The 22,651-nt window shown below is 43.1% G+C and overlaps 1 protein-coding gene across 4 annotated transcripts in view; it reads left to right on the top strand.

The window, feature by feature from the left end:
* Positions 1-22,651, top strand: part of GAN (gigaxonin) — a 60,940-nt gene that overhangs the window by 3,489 nt on the left and 34,800 nt on the right. The gene's annotated exons all lie outside the window — the stretch shown is intronic.

Genomic DNA, 22,651 nt, shown 5'->3' with positions numbered 1-22,651 from the left:
GGTAGTCTCTGAAGTTTTATAAAAATCTGAGTTTTGTTTAATGTCTTCAGTTAGCCTGGTTTTAGTAACTGTTGTAGGGGTCTGAAGTTGTGCAGTTTAGAAACATTGTTATATATTGCTTCTGTATCATCAACCAAGGGAACCAATCCAACACTGTTGCACTAGGAATTAAAGCAACTAACTTGGCATACTTTCTACTTAATATAGAAGTCTTTTAGCCTTACTGGTTTACTCTTTTCCTGTGCTTTATCTTTGGTTTAACATTTGTTTTTCCTCCGGATCGTCTTAGCAATCATACTGCCCTAGAAACACTTTCAGTATAAAAGGAAAAAGCCAGAAAAAAACCCAAGTTCGGCCACAAAACCCCAGTGATAACCTGAAAGAAGATTGTGTAGGGTATGTGTCACGCAGCCTAAGATTCAAATGCTTCAGGGAGGATAGGCAGGAGCTTCCATAGTTCATCACTCGCCCCAGTAAGTGGGATGCTACTTTCCCAGCATGCCCTCTGCCCAGCATTTTCTCATGATCCTGAATGACATTTTTCCTTTGGTTTGTTGGGAAAACAAAATCTAAATGTAGCTGACGACCTTTAAGAATGATGACATTGAATTCATAGCTATAACAACAGCCCACAGCAACCCTTTCCTTTCTCAGCAACCCTGAGACCTTCTGGGAAAGGTTCCCTGAGACTTACAGGAAATTTCCTTTTCTCTTGAATATTGCAAAGTTTGCTTTGCTTCATGTCAGGCTCTTCTCATTCTGGCACAATTCCCTTGATCTGATGTGGAGTTCAGACTCCTCTCTTTCGTGAGCTGTGGTTCTTGGGGGGTAATGTATGTGAAGGGATTTGGCAGTGAATTGCCGTGTGATTCTGCAGTGGCATTATAGTGGCTCTGTACAGGTTCCAGTCCCGTATCCACTTTTGGGAATTTTGGTTTTTCTAGGGAATCTGTTGGAACATGAGTTTGTTTAGCTTTTAGTCCTGGAGAGTAAAGGAAAGAAAGATTCCCAAGATTTTGGGATCCTTTGATGAGTTAGCCAACAATAAGAATGGCAGTTTTTGTCCCTGTTTTTTGAGAGAAAGCTGGTCTAGTGAGGGTGGAGTGGAGACATTGGGCCTAGAATCCAGCCTGGATCATCTTGCACAACTTTTCTGGGCCTTAGTCTTCTCATCTGTGAAGTGAGGTTGACTGGGCTCCGTGCTGTTTTCGGTCCGCTTGGCATGTCTGTGTTGTGGGGAGGGAGTCTGTTTCTGTTTTTACAGCTTTATTGTATCATCTAAAGTTTTGCTGCACATTGATGTTAAAGCCTTTCCTTTGCCCGGTCGCACAGGACTTGGTTGGGTGTTCTGCTATATAAATCCAGCCCTGTAGAGCTGTTTTGTAACAAGCATTTATTTTATGCTGTTAATCTGGATGCTTTCCGAGGCCTAATTATTGATGAGCCTGTCTTGCCATTTAAATCTAAAATTTGACTCATAGATGATGCTGATGAAACTTCTTAAGGAGACTAATACGATCTCTGTAGGAGTCCAAGTTTCATGGTGATGTAGAAATTGTTATCATCCTTTCTTTGGGTACTTGAAATCTGCCCTGTATTTTATGAGCACTAAAGTCCACTAGTGTTGTCTGCTATGTGCAGAGCAAGCTGTCAGCCCCCAAGTCCCTTTTCTTTCACTTGTGCTCTGAGTTCATAGTCACCTGTGTATATAGCAGCTCATGAATGATTGTCATAAGGGTTTTGTATAGCGATTGTAACCTGTTAAGTTTCTTAGTTCTCAAGGGTTCAGCTAGAAGCTCCAGGTTCTGAGACTCTTGCTGAATCCTGAGCAGTCTTCAAATCAAATCAACTGTACCTACCGCTTGCTATCCTCTGATGGTGATGGGAAGTACATTGGGCCTGAATATCTTTTGATGGATCTAGGCTTGTTTGCTTTTATCCACCTACTATAAGGCATCCCTTACAACTGCTTAAAAAGATGAAATCTGTCCTGAAGGGCTTACAGTCCCATGGTTCAAAATGATCATCTCCATCCTTCTTCTCCTCCTCCTGCCCCCCTCCTCCCCTTCCCTTTCCCCCTTTCCCTCCCCTCCCCCTCCTCCTCCCCCTCCCCCTCCTTCTCTTTAGTATTTGCAGTCATATTTGATTAAACCCTTTTCTTAACATGAGTTTTTCAAAACCAATATTAAAGTATGTTCTCTTTCAGAAGATCAAAGAAGTATTTTCTCTGGGCTTCTAAGGAAACTACGAGCTTGTGAATTGGAGCTCTAAGTTTAACATAGATTACTTATTTTAGCTGGAATATATGTGTTTATTTGTACAAGGCAGCGGTTGCCACTCTTAGTAGCAGTGAATGCTCTAATTCTGGACAGGTTCTCGGAAGGTTTCAAACGATGAAACAAATCAATAAAATTCTTGTTAGACTAGTGAATCTAACATAAAGTGAAGTGTTGAATGCTTAGATTTATTGTAGAACTTTCCCGAGGGTTGTCATTTTGAGTAATAGTAATGTGATAGAAGTAAATCCTAGCTCCACTGAATACCAACTGATAAGTTCTCCCTCTTTTACCTATGCCCTTTGACTTCTACCTCTTCTTCCAGTGTGTATTTTCCTCTGCAAGTCCTCTTCAGTGTTCTTAAAGTAATTTTTATTATATAATTTAGAGAGTCAAGCAAAGTGCTTTTCCACATAGAAAGTTTGGTTCCTTGGATTTAGATTTGGATAATAGAGACTAAGCATCCAGATTATAAAACCGCCTTATCCGTTGTTTACACTGTTAATCAGTCTGTCTCATGATATCAAAGTGAGGCTTAAAATCTATTTATAATCCATAAAGAAAACATAATTAGGACAAATAAGGAGTTGTTTGGCTTCATCCTTCAGAAGGATACAAATCTATCATTTTGTGCAAATGCATAATTTTTAAGTTGGAATCCTAGGTTAAGGGTGGAGGTGCGGGGGTGTGGGTGTGACAGTTGGCAGGTTAGGGTTGCAGCCTTGAATTTGAGTGCTTCCCATGGGTCCTCTGCCTCCTAAGACATGATGAGTCCAAAGAAGGAAGGAGATCAAAGATGGCAGCTGTAGCTCTATAGAGGGTAAAGGTCGTGTGTCCATCTAAATGTCACTCAGCTGGAGTTCTTGACCCCCGTGCTCAGAAGAGCAGAGACTGAAGTCGTTTTCCTAAGTGTTGCCAAAGAATGTCTTCACCACAGAATGATGGTCTAATGTTTGCTGCTTCCATTTCTCTGTGGGAGTAAATTATAATTTTTTTTCTTCTTTTCAGAGACTTTTAGAAAAATAGAATACTTAGGGAAAAATAAGATCTTGGTGAAATATTTTGTTAGATAAAACAGTTAGCCTTCAGGCAGTAAAGCTTTGAGAGGCAGCACATATCAAGTGGAAGTGGGGAAGACTGGTTTTTAAAACCAGACTGTTATAATGGGATATAGACCAATACAGTGTCCTTCATTTTCTTTTTAGAGTTAATGTACTAGTGGATATAGAACCTTAAATGTACATTTTTGTTCATAAGTATTTTGTGATTCTCTCAACTACTAAGTATTTTGGTATCTTTTTAGGAGCAATTTTAAAGACCATTTGACACTTGTGATTTTTATGTTAACACGATAAGATGAGTAGAAATATGGTAAAACATAGTTTTATAGTCATATTCGCATTCATCAGTAACCAGTTGCCTATGCCTCTGAATAATTGTAAATTGTCTAGTATTGTTGAGTTCAAAATATTTTCAGACTTTTGTCACTGAAATTGTTTATATCAGTCCGTCCCTGAATTGGAGGAAACCGCATATTTAGGGTGTGAGGTTGGGATGAGTCTCTTCTAACACTTAGAGCACATTCACCGGGAGTGGCCGGCCGTGTGAGAAAGGTGGGATTGGGAAAAGCCATGGGAATCCTTAGAAAGAAAGGTCATTGATCACTGATTTCTATTCTTTCCTCGCCGGAGCCCACTTCTGCTTCAGGGATGGAATTGGAGGCCAGCAGAACCCAGGGTCTTCTTGAATATTCCATTTGGTTAGTTAAGGGAAGAGTTTCCCACCTCCGTCCAGCTTTTCCTCCTGTGCTAAAGCTGGTGTGGGAAGTTCAGACTTACCTCACAGATTAGAGACTTCTTTCAGGTGTTGTTGGTTGGTTGGTTTGTCTGTTTATTTTCCTGCCTGACTTCTTAACACTGCTACTTGTATGAGCAGAGCTACCAACTTTGTTCCTTGCCCAAAAGGGAGAGTCCCTGTTGCTGGCCGAGAGGGAGCGAAATTCTCATTTCCCTCACCTCCTGCAGTGGAGCAGGAGCAAAATACGTGCTCTGTTTCCTTTCCTTACCGTCTTTTTTCCTACTGATAGGAAAGGGGATTATGAAAGTATGCACCATTGACACGCTGTTGGTACATTCTTTAGAAATGTCATCACCACCTTAACCCATATGTTTGTGGGATTGTGCTCACCAATAATAAAGTACAGTTCAAGAATTAGTATTGTCATAAGTCGTTGAAATGTGTCATGTATTAATTCATCACAGAGTTCCCTGTCAAGGGACCTTATATAACTAGTGTTGACTAATTAGGATTAATCATTCCTTCAGCAAATACACAGGAGACACTGGGTATCAGCAACAGCTGGGTGCTGGGGGGAGACGGGCAGGAGTTTGCATTTCATGGTTTGCGGAGTGTTACACCTTCCCAGGCTCCATTGTCTTTCTTGTGTGCTGGCTGCCATTTGAGTGTATATTCAATGATCTCCCACACACACTGTCAAAACTGAGACTGAGCACATGGAGATCAAAATCACTCAACTTATTTTTTCCACCTGTGGGGCCAGTAAAGGAAAGAAACATAAAGCTAACAGTTTTTAAATTATCTTTGACGTTCACTTAATTTTTCACTACTGTACTGTGTAGTGTGGTAGTACCAGAATTTCAAGAATGGGAAAAGAAGAGATTGACTTTATTTTTGGAGTAGTCGCTTCTGAAAGTCTGCTCTAAAAAGTATAATTAAGATGTGGCACATATATACAACGGAATATTACTCAGCCATAAAAAGAAATGAAATTGAGTTATTTGCAGTGAGGTGGATGGACCTAGAGTCTGTCATACAGAGTGAAGTAAGTCAGAAAGAGAAAAACAAATACCGTATGCTAACACATATGTATGGAATCTAAGAAAAAATGGTTCTGATGAACCTAGTGACAGGACAGGAATAAAGATGCAGACATAGAGAATGGACTTGAGGACACGGGGAGGGGGAAGGGTAAGCTGTGACAAAGTGAGAGAGTGGCACGGACATATATACACGACCAAATGTAAAATAGATAGCTAGTGGGAAGCAGCTGCATAGCACAGGGAGATCAGCTCGGTGCTTTGTGACCACCTAGATGGGTGGGAGGGAGGCTCAAGAGGGAGGGGATATGGGGATATATGTATATGTATAGCTGATTCACTTTGTTATAAAGCAGAAACTAACACAACATTGTAAAGCAATTATACTCCAATAAAGATGTTAAAAATAAAATAAAATAAAGAGTATAGTTAAATGACTCATCTGATCATTCGCTACTATGTTAGTAACCACAATTAATCACATGTACAGAAACAACTTTTTTTTGATAGATTTATTTATTTATTTTTGGCTGCGTTTGGTCTTCGTTGCTGCACGTGGGCTTTCTCTAGTTGCGGTGAGTGGGGGGTAGTCTTTGTTGCGGTGCACAGGCTTCTCATTGCCGTGGCTTCTCTTGTTGCGGAGCATGGGCTCTAGGCACGCAGGCTTAGTAGTTGTGGCTCGCGGGCTCTAGAGCGCAGGCTCAGCAGTTGTGGTGCCCGGGCTTAGTTGCTCCGTGGCATGTGGTATCTTCCCGGACCAGGGCTCGAACACATGTCCCCTGCATTTTCAGGCGGATTCCAGAAACAACTGTTTTTAAGTAGAGAACATAGATCCTCGGCCAAGGTTTCCTAAATGCTCGTTCATTCGTTAAACTTTCCTTGAGCGTTTATGTGCGGCGCTGCCGTGCTCTGGGCTTTCAAGGCTCGAGCATCCGTGGACTCCAGCTGGGGAGGCAGACAATGAAGAGGCCTCGTTACAGAGAGACGTGAGGGATGGACGTGGTTGCTGCCGTGGACTGGGTGAGAGGAGCACTGCTCTGAGGAAGTGCCGCTTAACCTGAGATCTGGAGGAGGAGGAGGAGGTGGGGGAGGGGGTTCAGTGTGAGCAGAGCTGGGGGCAGAGGGGCAGGGCACAGGGAACAGAAGTGCTGTGCTCCGGAGACAAAAATCAGATTGGCACAGCCAGGGAGGCGGAGAACAGCAGCGTGAGGAGATGATGAGCGGCAGGGAGCGTGGCAGGAAACCAGAGTAGAGGGCTAGCAGGACCTCGTAGTCCTGAGGTCAGGTTGGCACATGCACTGCTCCCCAATAAGATTAAACTTTCACTGGAACATCTCCCAGAGGGGCTGTGTATTGGGAGCTGGCTGGGGAGGTGGTGGGTGTGGGAAAGGGACCTCAGAATTTTTTCTGACATAGGTTATTCCACGCAAGAGAGTTTAGGTTTTATTGTAAGGCTTTAGGTTAGATATTGATGGGAGTCATTTAGGAGGGTACTGCAATGGTTCCGACAGGAAATGAGGGTGCCCTGGGCTAGGGTTGGTCCGTGGAGTTGGGGTGAAGTGGCTGTAGCAGGGAGATTAGCAATAGGACTTGTTGGTGAGAAAAGGGAAAGACCCAGGAGAGCCCAGGTTCACTTCCTCAGTATCCTCAGTGAACAATGCTTGTCATCACTTACTGTGAGTATAAGGACAGCTGTAAAAGACTCTGTGGAGTACAGGATCTGTCCTCAGAGTTTACAGCTTAGTTGTGAAGGCACGAAGTGTAGAACCAAGGCTATTTTAATTGCATAGACACTTCTAGCCATAGGAGTTCCGAGGAGGAAGGACCTCTTGCGTGATCCCATGAGGTTTCGTAAACAGAATTGAACACGGCCTCGGGGAGGAGTTGGAGGTAGGTGGGTGGGCGGGTAGGGGAAGAGGGGGGCAAGGAGAAGGGTTCAGGTGAACAAACGTGTGAGTGCGGGGACTTGTATGCGCCCAGGGTAGTAAGTCTACTTCCCCGGGCTGGACTGGAGCCTTGGCTAGGGATGGGGGCAAGTGCTGGTGGACGGGCAGGTCAGGACGGTATTCCCGAGTGCCAGGCTAGTTCGCTTAGATTTTTCTTTTTTTTTAAACATCTTTACTGGAGTATAATTGCTTTACAATGGTGTGTTAGTTTCTGCTTTATAACAAAGTGAATCAGTTATACATATACATATATCCCCATATCTCTTAGATTTTTATTCCGTCTTTCACCAGTAGTACTAGTGATAGAAACAGAGCTCTGCTTTAAGAAGGTAACTTGGTGGTTGTTTGTTCACAGGACCGAGAGGGGGACCAGAGTTGCTTACTGATTCAGGTCAGCACCCCGTGGCGCTGTCCCGGCACCCGTGTCAGTAGTAGTGGCCGAGGTTGGGATTAGAGGAGAAGCAATCGACTGCTAATTGGATGTGGGAATTAGGCTGAGGGAGAGGGAAGAGCTAACAGGTTTTGAGGCCAGCTGCCTAAGAAAAGTGGGGAAGATAACAGTCTGTCTTCGATGTGTCCTATTCAGGGTAGCATTGCTCTATAAACCCCTTAATTACACTCATTTGTAGTTCTTGAAAACTCTGTGGAGTGTGACACTTACCTGTGAATGTGTGTGTTTCTCACCTCTGCCTCTCTTGACCTCCTGCTTTTTACTGGCAGAGGAATTCCTGTTCATCCTTCAGGACCCGGTATCCCGTCCTTTGTAACATTTTCCCAATTCTGCCAAATGATCACTGTCTCCTACAGGCTTCTCTGTAGTGTATGGCGTGTACCTTCAGTGTACCATGTGTCAGTGCTCCACTGACTTTTATTCAGTGGGGAGAAGTAGAACAGACAGGTGGACTGGGTGCTTTTAACGCGTCTTATCTCTAGGGCCAGAGGCACTAAATCCATTAGTGGAAAGTCTGTAGGTAAGAGACTTGAGTTGACTGCAGTCTAAGTACTGATGAAGAAGTAGACGATCAGAGTTCAGGATGCTGTATACACTGCTTCCAAATAAGATGGAACTTTTGGCTGTGGCGTTTTACTGTATAGCTGAATGTGTACTGGGGACTGGGGGAGAGGGACAGAAGAAACCATCTTAGAACAGATTTTAACCCAGAAGAGAGTCTTTAATTTTATACTGTTTCAGATGGCACAGTCAAGCTCAACAAAGTCCATTTCTGGTGCCAAGAAACCTGGGAGAAGGGGCCAAATTCTTTATTCAAAAGTAGTAGCTCCAGTGAGACAGCTTTTGTCACAACATGACTAAAGAATTAATAGAGAAGCTTTCATTCCCTTGACAGCATTTTGGAAGGCATTTTCAGCTTCAGGTTGTTTAGAGAAGTTTATAACAGTAGATTATAAATTAAGAAGGCGCCAGAAGCAGAAAGATCATTGTGAGATGCTGAAGTGAAACTCATCCTGAGCTGCCTCTCATTTATTAAAGAAAACTGAAAGGGGGTGTGTTTCAGGCTGTAGTTGATTTTTGGTTTTGGTTTTGTTTTCCTACTCCCACTATCTCCTTTTTTAAAAAGAAGAAAAGAGCTTCTTAACTGTCACTTAACGCTTTGGTTTGAACTCCTTTGAAAGGATGGATGAATACAAAGACAAGAATAAATTCATATAAATTCTTACTTCTCCTTTGAATTTGTTCAGGAGTTCCACCTTGCCTTTGAAAAGACATAAACCTTCCTTCTAACTCTTTACATTGGGAAGAGGGAATAGAAAGTGAGTAGAAATATGGACCTACTTCTGCAGTATGAAATTTCTGTAGTATTCAGTGCCATGTGTGTACTGCAGCAAAGAAGAACCAGGTCCACCAGTTTTTAATTAGAGAAGACTTGTAAGAATGCCCCCCAGATCAAAAGGGCTTACTCTTGAGATGGTTATTTCCATGGGCTCTTTTTTGTATATATATATATATATATATATATATATATATATATATATATTTATTTATTTATTTATTTATTTTTGGCTGCGTTGGGTCTTCGTTGCGGCACATGGACTTTCTGTAGTTGCAGTGGGCAGGGGCTACTCTTCGTTGCGGTGCGTGGGCTTCTCATTGCAGTGCTTCTCTTGTTGCGGAGCACGGTCTCTAGGTGCGCAGGCTTCGGTAGTTGCGGCACACGAGCTCAGTAGTTGTGGCTCATGGGCTCTAGAGCGCAGGCTCAGTAGTTGTGACGCACAGGCTTAGTTGCTCTGCGGCATGTGGGATCTTCCCAGACCAGGGCTCAAACCCGTGTCCTCTGCATTGGCAGGTGGATTCTTAACCACTGCGCCACCAGGGAAGCCCTCCATGGGGTCTTAAGGTTATAGGAGGAGCCTCTTTTAAACAGCATCTGAAAAACCATACCTGAGGAGAACATCTGGAACTATTTGACAGGTTGAGGCATGAATGTCTTTCTTTTATTTCCAAAAAGTCAGGGTGTGACCAGACAAGGAATCAGACTTGTTTCATCCTAGAAGAATTTTTTGCTTCACAAGTTGCTGCCTCATGACTCTGTCTTTGAACTCATCCTAAAATTTTAATATGCATTTTCAAACCTTGTCTTTTAAAAGGTAAATTTTATTGACTGCTTTACTTTCAGATGTACAAGAACTAGATTTAAATTTTAAGAATTTCTTATACAGAAAGTTTTATGGAAAACCACATGGGGGTTCAATTATTTATGTCACCCTAAGTTCTGATTCTGAACAGGGTACTTAATATATTGTTACAGTTGTAGTCTATATGTACGTATTATTTCTGGTTCATCTTTTCATTTGAAGTCAAGTTGTGTCCCTCTTATATCTCAGTGTAATGCCCATAATCATTTTTAATAGCTATTTGTTATGACATCATATTGCTGCTCCATGTAATTTGCTTCATCATTCCTCTTTGACATTTTAATTTGCAGTTATTTTTTTCTTCTGAATAGTCACTGTAAACAAATCAGGAAAAAAAAAAAACTCTTGGCTGTTTTTTCTTTGTATTTTTTTTGTGGGTAAACCCACTGTGGGGACTATGTCCCAGGCATAGCTGTTTCTGAAGATAGAAACAAATTTGTTCTTATTATATGACACCAGATTACTGTCCAGGAAGACTGGATTATCATATCAAGACCCTGGCAGTGTGTATCTGATTATTTTTTTTCCCCTCAGGTTTATTACCATTCTTGAATTGCTGACTGCAGCACACCCTGGCTCGGATGCCGGGGGAAAGCAGCACCTTCCCCTCAGTGCAGAGCAACCAGCGATGCTGTGCAGGGGGGCGTACAGACGCTTAGCTGGTGAATGATGCCACTTCTGAACGCTTGTGCTCATTTGGTCTCGGAGCCAAGTGAAAACAGTAACTGATCATTGCAGCGTTAAAATCCATTGGTTCCCCCACCTGGCTGCGTGCTGTTATCAAGTGCATGATATTTTTCAAGTGCGCATTCAGTACTGGACACTTCATGGGGTATGGAGGTAGAGCAGTGAACAAAACAAAGTCCCTATTTTCATGGATGTAAACATTAAACAAATGCCGTCTATTAGATGGTGGTAAATTCTAGGAATAAAATAAAGCAGGGAGGGGAGTGGGGATGTTATTTTATTTTATTTTATTTTATTTATTTATCTATTTTTTAAATGTGTTTTTGGCTGCTTTGGGTCTTAGTTGCTCTGCACAGGCTTTCTCTAGCTGCGGCGAGCGGGGCCTGCTCTTCGTTGCGAAGCAGGGGCTTCTCATTGCTGTGGCTTCTCTTGTTGTGGAGCACGGGCTCTAGGCATGCGGGCTTCAGTAGTTATGGCATGCGGGCTCAGTAGTTGTGGCTCGTGGGCTCTAGCGCCCAGGCTCAGTAGTTGTGGCGCACGGGCTTAGTTGTTCCACTGCATGTGGGATCTTCCCAGACCAGGGCTCGAACCCGTGTCCCCTGCGTTGGCAGGCGGATTCTTAACCATTGTGCCACCAGGGAAGCCCAGGGGTTGTTATTTTAGATAACAAGGTACCTGGGCCGCTCTTTGGAGGTGTTACTGGAGTAGAGACCTGAAGTCAGTGAAGGATTAAGTCTTCTTTCCACTAATCAAGGAAGTGGGAGGTGGAGAGACTCTTCCAGGCAGGAGGGAATACATCAGAATAAGCTGGAAACTTTTAAAATGTACGTTGTCTTGAACCTGACATAATTGGTCTAGGACCTGCTTTTCTCTAAAAGCTCTTCAGAAGCTTCTGGGAAGCAGGTTGGGGAGCTACTCTTAAAATCCATTAGAAGTATGAGTCATTCCAGGATCTATATGAGGAAAAAAGTGTTGATGGTAAATAAGTAAAAACCATAATCTGTCTGGGTAAAAAGAATTGGAGGCAAAGAGAAATGAATAGAGGAAATACAAGGAAATAATGAAGGGAAAGAAACAGTATTGAACCTTAATGAGAATGCTATTCTTATGATACAGTGTGATTCTTAGAATAATAGAGGACTGCGGCTCTGGTCCCCATTTCTACTTTTTCTTTGGCACCTCCTGCTCTGAGTGAACCAGTGTCCTGCTGATGGCAGTTCCCAGATGGGACACACAGCACCATACCTGTGTTTTCTCGTGTTTTCCTCTGCTCACTGCTCCCTGACTTTGCTCGGTCTTGTAGGAGGAGCATTGCAAGGATTAGTTAGCCTATGTAGGTTGAGGTGCTGTGCAAGGGGAGCTTACCTAGAGGTTGGCCGGTGGCACCTAGTTCATATCCCACCGTGTGCCTCGGGATCTCCTCGGACCTCCCTCTGGGACACCTGGTCACGTGCCATACATGTGTGTAAACGCTTTTCTCCTGTGTAGATGGAATTCTTAGGTGGCAGGAACTGGGAGATAGACGGGTTCTTGCATTCCCATCCACCAAAAAGCAGGCCTTGTCGTGAGAGGATGCCATCTGTTGATGGAAATATTACCTGCGCATTTATATTTCATAAAGTTGACTGGGACCAGAAAGTATTTTAAAAATAGACTGTCTTTTTTAGAGCAGTTTAAGGTTCACAGCAAAACTGAGAGGAGGATAGAGGTTCCCCATATACCTCCTACCTACTTCCGTTTCTCTTTGATTTCTGGAGTGTCCACAGTCCTGCAGGCATGGCCCTTTCGGGGTTGGTCGTCTTGCTCCTGGCTGTGTTGTATGACGGCATCAAGGTTGGCAAAGCCAGGCTGCTCCACCAGGCCCTGACGCGCCTGTCCATGTCCACCAACCAGCAGCTCAGATGGGCCGGAATTCTTCAAGCTCAGAGTCCCCCGCAGTCAGCAGAACCCACCTCAGGTGGTTCTTGTGTCCCTTCGGCCAGCCTCTACTTCATGTCGCTCGGGTGGTCATCGGCTGCTTCATGATGCTGGCTGTTATGTCCTACATTTTCTTTGGCGTGGTCCTGGGCTCAGGTGTGGGCTACTACCTAGCCTATCCACATCTCAGCATGACTTAGCTGGTGACAGCTGTGCAGGCTCTGGGCGCTGGAGAGAGCTGGGGCCCCTCCTTCCAGACATTGAACTTCCAGCCCCACGTCTCCTTTTTCTTCTGTTGGCTGTTCTCACAGCATTCCCAGCTCCTGGAAACTTTGAGCTGAAGCCAGCACTTGCTCCCTGGAGTTCAGAGGCCACTGCAGCTCCTCAGCCAGGCTGTAGAGGGCCCAGGCATAGTCTTTCTGTGCCTTAAGAAGGCTGCTGTGACCGGAGGGTGGATGGAGAGACCAGAACCCGGGGGGCAGGTTTCATGATGATGGCAGCATCTGCTGGGACCTGTTTCCCTTTCTTGGGGGGAGAGTGATAGCAGGCTAAAGGCAGAGAAGCAGGACTGTTAGCAAGGCTTTGACCTATCCTTCAAATAGAGTGAGCTCCTCCCATCAGACAGCACTGCCTGCAGGAAGCTGATACTTTAATGGCTTTAGGTGTCAGGGAGCTCTTCATGGCCTTAATGCCCCCCTCTTCTCCTGATCCTCCTTCTATGCAAAACCAAGAACTGCATTGAATAATATTCAATACAAATGTTCTTTATTTCTTACTTACTGCTCACCCATAATGATCTGGTAGGGAAACATGACTAATCCATTTAAAATACTGAGTAAGCCACAGGGGGTAATGACTGAAGATGCAATAAGCAGTCAAACCAAAGCATTGCACTAGTAGAGTTAGGTGGGGCTCTTCAGATATTTGAACCTCTTCACTTTAAAGAAAAGGAAAGAATAGACCCAGGGAGAGAAAAATCACTGCTGTATACTGTAATGTCTACACTCAAGTACCTCATGGGCTGGATGAAAGATGGTCTGAAGCTTTGAGAATTTAAAAAGAAATATATTTTAATAAATATATATTTTTTAATTGTCGAACATGTGTCGCCTCCGCCATGCTCAGCATCGCCCACCAGGGGGAGCCTTTGTTACAACTGATGATGCTCCCTTGACACACCATCCCCCAGGCTCCATAGTTTACGTTAGGCTTCACTCTCGGCGTATATTTTGTGGGTTTGGACAGATGCATAACAACATGTATCCACCATCGTAGTAACATACTGACTAGTGTCGCTGCCCTGAAATTCCTCTGCCCTAAAGATCCTTTTTTGGTGTGGTTTTTAGGAGCCCACGAAGACAAAAAAAGGAGGGGGCATCTGTAAAACAGGCTCCCCACGGGAGCAGACATCATTAGTTGGGCCTCAGTGGGCAAATGCAGTGCTGAGCCCACGCCCCTCTGCTCTTGAGAGCTACCCAGTTTGAGGTGACATGAATCATTTGAAACTGTGTGAGTAGTGCCCGTGAATTTCCCTGGAGTTTCTTGTAAAGCCTGACTCCTTGAGCATTACATTCTCTTGCATCCTATTTGAGTAGGTTTCCTTGCTTTTATTGGAGACAAGCTTTTGCATCCCCGGGGAGGAAAAGTCACTTAGATGTCTTCTCTGTCACTGTTATATCAAATCCCGTTCAGTAACGTCTGCCGTGAGGAGGAGGACCAGGACTGATTATCTGGGTCGTTTGTTATGACATTTAGACACACCGGACTTTTCCAGCAATTGGAAGCCAGTTAGAAGAGGATAGTATATAACCAGCAGAGGACTTTGCTCTGTTACACTTTTTTAAAAGTCGTAGACCTCTTTCATGGATATAAAACTTTGAATCATGCCAGCTTCTTTATTAGCCAGCAACGTTTTTCTTATAAAACCTTTTCAGTGTTGTCCAGAGAAAGAAAAACTGATTTTGTTTCACTTGTGTTTAAGTTTAATAGAACAGAAAATAAATGCTTGCCCAGAGGGTAGGTGATTGGAGGGAAAATGAACTTGCACTGCATCACCCACAGAAGGCATATTATAAATCCTGTGAAACTGATTGAGTTGGCTGGACTTTATCCTCTAGGACTCAACAGAATGTGTCTCCAGAGCTGAGTCTCTGCCGTAACTTTTTGGTGTGTTTCAGCAGTTTAGCCCAGAAGTGCTCAGGGGTGGGGAAGCCCTCAAATCACCTTATTTAACCTCTTCTTTTTACAAATGAGAGAACAGGGGCAGAGGGGGGGAATGTTTTGCCCTAGAAACAGAAAACTGGGGAAGAATGTGATAGGCATGGGTATTTATATCTGAACACTGGAGGCCCAATCTTACAATACTCCCCATTATTTCTAGTTTTTTCAAAGAGTGTTATGAAATTCTCAAAGTGATGTTTTAAGACTACGGCAGTTTCTAGGAGAGAGTTTGTAAATTGACATCACATAATAATAATAAAAACAAGGATTTTGTGACTTCCAATAAATTTACATATGACTCTATATCTTCCTGGGGTGGAGATTGAAAACAGAAAAGAAGAGGGAGAGGGGCAATATCAGGGTAGGAGATTAAGAGGTACAAACTGTTATGCATAAAATAAGCTATAAGGATATATTGTACAACACAGGGAATATAGCCAGTATTTTATAATAACTATAAATGGAGTATAACCTTTAAAAATTTTGAGTCACTATATTGTACACCTGTAACTTATATAGCATTGTACATCAACTATACTTTAATATATTTTTCTTAACCATATTTGCTTACTTATTTATTTATTTTATTTTATGGCTGTGTTGGGTCTTCGTTTCTGTGCGAGGGCTTTCTCCAGTTGCGGCAAGTGGGGGCCACTCTTCATCGCGGTGCGCGGGCCTCTCACTGTCGCGGCCTCTTGTTGCGGAGCACAGGCTCCAGACACGCAGGCTCAGTAGTTGTGGCTCACGGGCCTAGTTGCTCCGCGGCATGTGGGATCTTCCCAGACCAGGGCTCGAACCCGTGTCCCCTGCATTGGCAGGCAGATTCTCAACCACTGCGCCACCAGGGAAGCCCCTATACTTTAATTAAAATAAGAAAGGAAACAGAAGAGTTGATTTACTTCCTGATATATATGGACTAACTTTAGAAATAAAACTATTGGTTATTAACCCTTTGGCTTAGTTTTTTTTTTTTTTTTTAATTCATTAACTCATTCTGTTCAGTTCACTGAATTCTCAGTTATATGTGGCAGAGAAGATAGAAATGATGTGCACGGTGAGAAAATTCTAGATAAAAAAGGGAAAATACAGAGAAAATGTGTTGGTAGATATTGGGAAAATTAGGGTATTTACTGGAGGGAAGAAATGTGAAACAGAATGCAACAAAAACTGAAGGGATGTAGAGATTTAATTGGGGAATAGGGGAGGGGGAAGTGAAGACAAGAAGAGGGAAAATAAGACAAGTTTGTGAGGTTTCTAAATGAGAAAGGGATGGCAAGTATCCAAGTAATGAAAGAAGGGGGAACTTCCCTGGTGGTCCAGTGGTTAAGACTCCGTGCTTCCAATGCAGGGAGCGAGGGTAAGATCCCTGGTCGGGGAACTAAGATCCTGCATGCCCCATGGCGAGGCCAAAAAAAAAAAAAAAAAAAAAGTCTTATAAAAATATTGAATCACTATGTTGTACTCCTGAAACTAATATTGTAAATCAACTATACTTCAATAAAAAATTTTAAAAAATAGAAAGAAATGAAAGAAGGAAGTAACTGCAAATGACAGCAGGCTGTGAAGCAAGACAGTTTCACAGCAGGTCTGAGTGACTCTTAGCGTCTAAGATGGGTAAGGACTAACGGCCAATTTTCACTATATTCCTGACAGACAGATAGATATCAGCCTCCTGAGACGTCACCTGCAGGCTGATGATGGCCTGTGAATTGTCACCTGGCCATGATAATATAAGTACACACGGAGAGTAAGAATTAGAAACTCTTGTAGCAGTTTGACAGAATAATTTTATGTCCGTCGAATCTAATGATAAAAGAATTGGGGCCACAGGAACTGCCTGGCGGTCCAGTGGTTGGGACTCTGCGCTTTCATTGCGGTGGCCCAGGTTCAATCCCTGGGCAGTGCAACCAAAAAAAAAAAAAAAAAAAAAAAAAATTTAGAAAAGAATTGGGGCCTGTATTTTATGTCTTTTAAATTTTGTTTTTTAATAACTGATGCATTTTTTTATTAAGGTATAATTGACATAGAACATTATATTAGTTTCAGGGTGTACAACATAATGATTTAATATTTGTGTATATTACAGAAGAGTCACCACAATAAGTCTAGTTAACATCTGTCACCACACATAGTTACAAAATTCTTTTTCTTATGGTGAGAACTTTTAAGATCTGCTCTCTTAGCAACTTTCAAGTATTCAGTACAGTATTATTAGCTAGGCACCATGCTGTACACTTCATCCCCATTACATTTTTTTTTTTTTTTAAAGATTTATTGATTGATTGATTGATTACTACGTTGGGTCTTCGTTTCTGTGCTAGGGCTTCCTGTAGTTGCGGCAAGCGGGGGCTACTCTTCATCGCGGTGCGCGGGCCTCTCACTATTGTGGCCTCTTTTTGTTGCGGAGCACAGGCACCAGACGCGCAGGCTCAGTAGCTGTGGCTCAAGGGCCTAGTTGCTCCGTAGCATGTGGGATCCTCCCAGACCAGGGCGCGAACCCGCGTCCCCTGCATTAGCAGGCAGACTCTCAACCACTGCGCCACCAGGGAAGCCCCCCATTACATTTTTATCGTATTTTACAAAAGATTCATCTGAGATGGGTTAGAAATACAAAAACACACATGGATAATTTGAGAAGCATCACTTAACCCCTTGCTGCTCAGAGAGGTCTGGAGGGGTCTGCGTCACTGAGGGTGTTACCAATGCAGAAACTCAGCTCCCACCACGGACCTTCTGAAAGTTTGAGAAGCTCTGTGCTTCAGACCTTTCAACATTGGACGGATGAAACTATTAGGAAGTTCTTCCTCGTATTGATTCTAGCTCTGCTTCACTGTACCTGAGATCCTGCAGGAAAAACATCTCCTGTGACAGCTCTTCAGATATTTAAAGACTGCTGTTAATTCAAAAATTTATTTTACAAATCATTATTGAACATCTATTCTTTGTAAACTGACAGGCTACGTTGTAGGGTTATAGTGATAAAGAGGACTCTGACCCCAAGGAACTTGAGTTTTAATAAAGGAGAGAGGAAATGGGCTTTGTACATAAATATCATCATGCAAGACAGAACTTGATGATCCCACAATATCAAGCGCTGGGGAAATTGATAACATGAGGAATTCTTTTCACGCGCAGGGCAGTGAGGGCGGAGGTGGAGCCTGGGGCAGGGCGGGTGAAGGGGAGCCACTGCCAGGCTGGCATTCGAACGGCTCCTAAGAAGATGGCAGGAATTGGACATGCGCAGACGGCATGAGGGAGAGATCAGAAGTGGGACCGAAAGATGGGAAGCTTGGAATCTGAATTTAAACCGTAATCAAAATAAGGTTTTAAAATTTAACCCTCAGATATCTAGAGACTTCAAGAGTACAATGATTCATTTTTCATGGGCTTTGAAAAAGGTCAGACTTTATGGATCTGAAATGGTCAATGCTCATATTTAAAGGAGTCTTTTTTTCTGTCCTCTTAGCCATTGTCTGTATCCTGCCATCTGCTGAAAGAAAACCATACTCTTTAAAAGGAAACATTTTTCATTATGAAAACATGAGATAGTACAGTTGATCCATGAACAACATGGGTTTGAACTGCACAGATCCACATATGCACCGTTTTTTTTCAATATTGCTCGGGTTTACTTATACACAGACTAATTGGAAAAAAAATCCACGTATAAGTGGAACCATACAGTTCAAATCCATGTTGTTCAAGGGTCAACTGTACACGATCTGTGGTTGGTTGAGTCTGTGGGTGAGGATACGGGGGGCGGACTAATGGACTTGCGCATCTGCAGACTTTGGTATCCGTGTGGGTCCTGGAATCAGTCCCTCGAGTATACCAAGAGATGACTGTATAGGCATCTTTAAAAAGAAAATCCAGTCGCATGGTTGAAAAATAAAAAGGGGGCACACTGAACGGTCTCTTTGTAACCCCTTTCCCCGTCAGCCTGGTCCCCCTCCTCCTGCACTGTCCACAGCCCATGGGCAGGCGCAGCCAGCTCTTGTTTGAACAACTTGAATTCTAGGTGGTGCCCCTCTATCTGAACACATTTTAGAGCTACTCCCTTTAAATAGGTGCAAGACTCTGTATCTAGTCAGGAGAAGGAAACCACAGAGTAATTTGAACAAGGACAGTTTAATATAAAGAATTTTTAACTGCAGCAAGAGATTAGAGTAATAAGGGATTGGCTACTAAGAAGTAAACTCTAAAAATTAAAGGAGTAGCTGGTGTACCCAGGGCTGAGATCCAGGCTTTATTGGACGGCACACAGCCACAGCTCACCTCATGGCAGAGAAGCCACACTGGTGGAACTTGCTTGAAATCAGCCCTCTGGAACCTGCCAGAAATCTGTCCTTTAAGGTGTCTGGGAAAGCTGTTCACAGCGAAGTGTCTCCCCAGAAACAGTTGACTGCAAAGCTGCCTCTGGGAGTTCCAGGGAAAGCTGCAGGGTGCTGCTGGCCAGCTGTGCACTGTGGGAGCCTATCCAGCTGCAGAACCAGAGCCCGGCAGCAAAAGTCTCTCCTCCTGCAGTGTCTTTCCAGCACCCTCCGCTGAGAAGCTTAACATCGTGCCAGTTAATGCAGAACAACTGTTGGAAAGGCTCAGAGCCGTTTTCACACAGCATGCAAAAAGGGTGGACTTGGAGCTGAGAGGCAGTATGTTGATAACCAGCACGGTGACTAAGAAATACCAATAGTCATGACATCCTGAGTGAAACATTCCTGGAGGACGTGTCTGCATGTGATAGATTTCAGAGCCAAATATTAATGATTTAGGTGTTGTTCTTACTACTTACGTTATTTTTCTCTCTTGACTGAGAATTGACTGAAATTTTTTTCTTCTCTTTTAGTAAAAGTGTCAGTCATATAGATACACCTAGGGTGCAGCAAGCAGAAAAGAAATGCCTTTTGAGTGAAATTATTAGTTTTATAGAAATTGTAGAGGTAGGAATAGCAGATACGGAATATAGGGGGGAAACAAAGTTGTCTAAAACATATGTTATATATTCCATCAGTTTTGCCCTCCTAAGGCCTGCCAAGGCATCCTGCTGTACCAGAATGAGCCAGCTTTCCTTCTGCTGGTACAGAGCTGTTACCCTAGGGTCATTCTTCACCATTCCTTTCCCTGCTTTTCTGTGTTGGATCATGTCTTTTTTTAGTCCAGAATCTTCTTCTTTGTTTGTTGGGGCAGTTTTCCAACAGCATTCTGAGAAGGGCTGCATGGAAGATCAATTGTTTTGAGACTTTGTATAGCTGAAAATGTCTGTTCTGTCCTGATATTTGATGAGTAGTTTGGCTGGCTATAAAAATCTAGGTTGAAAATAATTTTCCTTCAGAATTTTGAAGTCATTTCCACACTGCTATTAAAGTTCCATTTGGAAGTACGAAGCCGTTCTGATACCCATTCCTTTCTGTGTAACCTGTTTTTCTTTGTGGAAGCTTATACGAATTTTTCTGTTTCCAGTATTCTGAAGCATTATGATGATATGCCTCGGAAAGGCGTATTTTTATCCCATGTTATGAGCATTTACTTGATAATATTCTCTTTTTTTTTTTTTTTTTTTTTTGCATGGGCATTCCTGTTTTTCAGATGTTCAACCTTCCGGACTGATCTTCCAGTTTTCTTACCTTGTGTCTCCTATTTTCTACCTTCGTCTTTTTTGCTTTTTTGGGAGACTTGAGGTCTACAACTTCTACGACTTGCAGTCTACGACTTATACAACTTTTAATTTTGACATTACATTAAAAGAAATTTTTTTTTGTAGTCTTTAAAATGTTGTTTTGTTGTTCTCTGAATGTTCCCTTTTAGAGCATCCTATTCTTGTTTCATGAGCACAACATCCTCGCTTTTCTGTGAATGTTAATGAGAGGTTTTCTTTTTTCCTTGACTTTTCATCTTGCATGATCTGTACTTCCTCCAAGTTGACTTTTTTTCTTCTGGTTTTGGTTTCTGTCTTTCTTCTTTGTCAGGCATCTGTTGAGCTGCTCAGTTTTAAGAGTGGGGCTCTAAAGCAGAGTTTCTTAACACATGTGCCCCCCCAAAAAAGATGTCATAATGTGTGAAGATAATGATGGTGTCAGCCCTCCAAGTGGCAGGGCAGCATCTGGGGAGGCTGAGTCCCCCTGGCCCCGCACACAGCCTCATCTGTTCACCCCAGGGTCATATTACATTTTCTGCGTGTGGTGTGAAGTGAAGACGTTTCAGAAGTGCTCCCCACAGTGTGTGGGAAGCTCAGAGCCCGTAGGTTGGCTTAGTGACAGTGGGTTTCATTGTTGCATGGTCCATCTGGGTCATTTTCTTGAGGCAGATCTGTGCCCATATCTTTAGATCTTTCCTTTGGAGCTGATCAAATCCTCCAGAAGAGTCATCAGGTTCTCACCTGGAGGATGTAGGTCTGGCTTTCAGTAATTTTAGGAGCAAAACTGAGAAAAAAGACTGATGATCTCAGCATTCAATATGTAAACACTCTCTTAACTCTCTCAGTCTTTGGTGCAGTGCACCTACCCTCAGATGTGCCTGCTACACCCCTGTCCAGAGACGCCCCCTCCATCTCACACTCTTCAGAGGACGTCACTTATCTTCCACTGGAGCTGGGGAGCCTTACTAAACAGGGCAGAGGAGTCGTGTATCTATGTGGAGCAAGGATCTGGGAACTCACCTATTTCCTAAGACTTTGTCAGTCTCTTCCTCTGTAATTAGCTCATCCTTCACCCCTCCTTCCACAGCTTCCTCATCCTACCAATTCCGAGCCTTGGTGGGGGTTCTTAAATGCAACTTAGGTTGTGTCTGAGCTTCCCTCGCTGCTAAATTAGGAATATCTTTTAGATCTTGGGTAAAGTACCTGTTCTTAAACAAGACACAAAAAGTGTTGACTGTGAAAAATTATTCTTCACATTGTTCATCACCTTAAAAAAAAAGTGTCATGTCTGCCAAAGGTTTGATATCAAGGAGATAATAAAAAACATCTACACCTCAATATGAGGAGGGCGATTAGCTCAATTAAAAATGAGAGTTGAGGGACTTCCCTGGTGGCGCAGTGGTTAAGAATCTGCCTGCCAATGCAGAGGACATGGGTTCGAGCTCTGGTCCGGGAAGATCCCACATGTGGCGGAGCTACTAAGACTGTGCGCCACAACTACTGAGCCTGCGCTCTAGAACCCGCGAGCCACAACTACTGAGCCCTCGTGCCACAACTACTGAAGCCCGCACACCTAGAACCCATGCTCCGCAACAAGAGAAGCCACCGCAATGAGAAGCCTGCGCACCGTAACGAAGAGTAGCCCCTGCTCGCTGCAACTAGAGAAAGCCTGCGTGCAGCAAGACCTAACACAGCCATAAATGAATGAATGAATGAATGAATGAATGAATAAAAAAGAGAGAGACTTGAACTGAACATGTGTTTCACAGAAGAGGAAACACAGGGGGCCACAGACCTATGAAGAGCTGTTTAGCACCTGGGTAATGAGGAGAAGGCAGGTCACAACCACCATCAGAGACCATACTTCGCTCACTGGATTGCGGATTGGAGGATTAGGAGGTGGGACAGAGATAAATGTCGTAGACGTTGTGGGTCCACACATCCCCTTACATATACCAGATGAGGCTAAAAACTGCTCCAGCTACTTTGGAGAATAATTGAGTATTAGCTCGTACTTTGGAGAAGAATGTAGCTTAATTCTACGCCCAGGGATACACCCAAGAGAAATTCTTTTGCGTATCGCAAAAGGAGACATATACAAGGATAGTCATAGCAATACTGTTCACAATACCAAAAACCTGGAGCCCCAGCCCAGGGGCCCATCAACAGGAACGTGGCATCTATACAGCAGAAAGAGCAAAAGAACGCGTGTGATATGCAGCAAGATGAATGACTCAGCAATATAATATTAAATGAAAAAAGCCCCAGAAGATTACAGACAGCATGAAACACTTTTATAAAATTAACAACTTAAAATTATATATATACATTGATTATCAATAAATCTATATATGTTATAGGTTATATGTATTTCATGGATACAAAAATAAAAAAGCAAGAGAAAATTGAATATAGGTGGGATTTAGGATAATAGTTACTTCAGATGGGGAAGCAGAGGAATGAATTGGTGGGGAGGACCATTTG

The sequence above is a fragment of the Eschrichtius robustus genome, chromosome 19, assembly GCF_028021215.1.
Source record: "Eschrichtius robustus isolate mEscRob2 chromosome 19, mEscRob2.pri, whole genome shotgun sequence".
Lineage (NCBI taxonomy): Eukaryota > Metazoa > Chordata > Mammalia > Artiodactyla > Eschrichtiidae > Eschrichtius > Eschrichtius robustus.
This window is presented reverse-complemented; position numbering and strand designations above follow the sequence as displayed.